This window comes from Lithobates pipiens, unplaced genomic scaffold (assembly GCF_037356315.1).
Source record: "Lithobates pipiens isolate NorthernLeopardFrog02 unplaced genomic scaffold, aLitPip1_a1.2 Scaffold_13, whole genome shotgun sequence".
NCBI classification, from domain to species: domain Eukaryota; kingdom Metazoa; phylum Chordata; class Amphibia; order Anura; family Ranidae; genus Lithobates; species Lithobates pipiens.
The window spans coordinates 226141047-226144073 of record NW_027507718.1 but is presented as its reverse complement, the minus strand read 5'-3'; the positions used below and the strand labels follow the sequence as shown (position 1 = coordinate 226144073).

Below are 3027 nucleotides of genomic sequence, written 5' to 3'. Positions count from 1 at the left end.
AGAGGAAGACCCAGAGTTCTCTCTTGAAAGACTGTCCGCAGCTAGAACTACCCCAATCCAGGCCAGAAGGCCAGGTACTCGACCCTCTGGGTCAGACCAACAGCAGCATCCATCCTCACCAGGGACACCCTTCCAGACAGCTCAGATTCGAACGTGCACCAGCCCCCAGTATCTGTCGGGCAGCACGGCGTGAACCCTCCCGAAACTGTCCTTTCAGGTAAAAATTACGCCATTGGAAGTGCCAGCCCTCCCCTCTCTATAGGGGTAGCACAGCTCCTCCTTTGGCAACTGATAAGAACAGATACTACACTTGATCTTAGCCAAAAGGCAGAGAAGCGAGTACAAAGGAGTATAATGGGACCTGGAGGTGGCCACTTTCTAACAGAGTTGTAGCAAAGTCTTTCAAGGCCAAAGACAGGTGTCCTTTTTATATTTTGAAGGGAAAGAGGGTTAGGGCTAGGACACCCTTAATTAGTTGCAATTTCAATTGGCAGACTCCAAGACTTCAATAGGAGGACAGCCATACAGGACAAGGCCCCAGCAAGGCACTACTTCTACATGTGCAGGATTGCTGTCTCCTATGGCAACAGTACTTAACAGTTTCTAACGAAGTTTCAACAGTTCATTCAGCTTCACTACAACTTCTACTTCTACTTGTAGTTCTTTAGCCCCTTGAGCTCCTAATCTCTCACTGGACTCTCTGATTCACTGACTCTGAATCCCGTGAGCTCCTTAAGGCTTTTACGATGGTATCTCCCTCAAGCGTAAACCCCCGTTTCACTGCTAGGTCCCTAGCTTGGCACTCCAGATACTTTTCAATCTTCACCCCTGCTAACCGATTCGGTCCCTGACTTGACACACAAGGCTGCTCTGCAACCGTTCGGTGAGAATACTACTTGCTTAAGTTACTCACTGTGGTCCCTGACTGGCACCCTGGCCCTGGTGTGGTTGGGTCACCGTGGGTGGCTGGTACCCTGGCCCTAGTGTCTATGGGTCACTGTGGGTGGCTGGCTAGCACCCTGGTCCTGCTGGGGGTGGGTCAACATATGTGTCTGGCTGGCACCCTGGTCCTGATGTGGGTGGGTCATCGGCATGGGTGGCTGGCTGACTGGCACTCTGGCCCTGCTGTGGCTGGCAGGTGTGTCTTCTTCTCTTCCGCTGTTCCAGGCACTGTTTGCTGAGGCAAGGGGGGGACTCAGAGGGAGGTGGCGACCTTTGCCCTATCTGGGACAGTAATACTAGAAGGTTTGCAGCAGGCCCAGTGCGTGAAGGCGCATGGTGCAACACATAATGACTTTGCGTGCATGTGGGTCCTCTCTGTGTCCATTTGAGAGTCTAAAATGTTAGCAAGAGCCCCCATCAATGAAACCTCACCAGTGCCCATCAGCGCAGCCTCACCAGTGCCCATCAGCGCAGCCTCATTAGTGACCATAAATGCAACGTCCCCAAAGCCTGATCAATGACCATCAGTGCAGCCTCACCAGTGCCCATCAGCACAGCCTGACCATTGCCCATCAGCACAGCCTGACCAGTGTGCCCATTAGTGCAGCCTAACCAGTATACCTATCAGAGCAGCCTGACCAGTATGCCCATCAGCGCAGCCTTACCTGTGCCCATCAGTGCAGCCTCACCACTGTTCATCAGAGCAGCCTCACTAGTACCCATCAGAGCAGCTTCACCAGTGCTCATCAGCACAGCCTGACCAGTGCCCATCAGCACAGCCTCACCAGTGTGCCCATCAACGCACCCTCACCAGTGTGCCCATCAGTGTGCCCATCAGTGCAGCCTCACCAGTACCCATCAGCGCCGCCTGACCAGTGTGCCCATCAGTGCAGCCTCATCTGTGCCCATCAGCACAGCCTCACCAGTGCTCATCAGCGCAGCCTCACCAGTGCTCATCAGAGCAGCCTCACCAGTGCTCATCAGAGCAGCCTCACCAGTGCCCATCAGTGCAGCCTGACCAGTGTGCCCACCAGCGCAGCCTGACCAGTGTGCCCATCAGCGCAGCCTGACCAGTGTGCCTATCGGCGCAGCCTGACCTGTGCAGCCTGATCAGAGAGATGAGAGGAAGAGGAGCCTGCCATATAATCACACAGAACAGGGATCGCCCACTAGAACAGCTTTGTTTTTATTCGCCCGTTGTTTCCGGCGCTCACAGTCACACAAAGTCCCAAGCACTGGTCCATTTGACCACTGTGCTGTCTATCAAAGGCACAGATACATGAGGCGGGACCTTGCGTGACTGTCTGCGAGCAACTGGCGATTCTTGCACAGATGCCAAAGCAGATGGCCTCCCTTCTTCTACCCGGGCCCCCCTCCCTTTTATCATCACTAGTGTGCGTTGAGGTCAGGCTTGAAAAAGATCACAGCAAGAGCCCCCATCAATGCAGCCTCACCAGTGCCCATCAGCGCAGCCTCACCAGTTCCCATCAGCGCAGCCTCATTAGTGCCCATAAATGCAACCTCCGCAGTGCCCATCAGTGCAGCCTGATCAATGACCATCCGTGCAGCCTCACCAGTGCCCATCAGCACAGCCTGACCATTGCCCATCAGCACAGCCTGACCAGTGTGCCCATTAGCGCAGCCTAACCAGTGTGCCCATCAGAGTAGCCTGACCAGTATGCCCATCAGCGCAGCCTTACCTGTGGCCATCAGTGCAGCCTCACCAGTGTTCATCAGAGCAGCCTCACTAGTACCCATCAGAGCAGCTTCACCAGTGCTCATCAGCACAGCCTGACCAGTGCCCATCAGCGCATCCTCACCAGTGTGCCCATCAGCGCAGCCTCACCAGTGTGCCCATCAGCGCAGCCTCACCAGTGCCAATCAGTGCAGCCTCACCAGTACCCATCAGCGCAGCCTGACCAGTGTGCCCATCAGTGCAGCCTCATCTGTGCCCATCAGAACAGCCTCACCAGTGCTCATCAGCACAGCCTCACCAGTGCTCAACAGCGCAACCTCACCAGTGCTCAACAGCGCAACCTCACCAGTACCCATCAGAGCACCCTCACCAGTACCCATCAGTGCAGC

The 3027-nt window shown here is 55.2% G+C and overlaps 1 pseudogene; it reads right to left on the bottom strand.

The window, feature by feature from the left end:
• Positions 1-202: 202 nt before the first annotated feature.
• LOC143979945 (U2 spliceosomal RNA) lies at positions 203-340 on the bottom strand (annotated as a pseudogene).
• Positions 341-3027: the final 2687 nt, after the last annotated feature.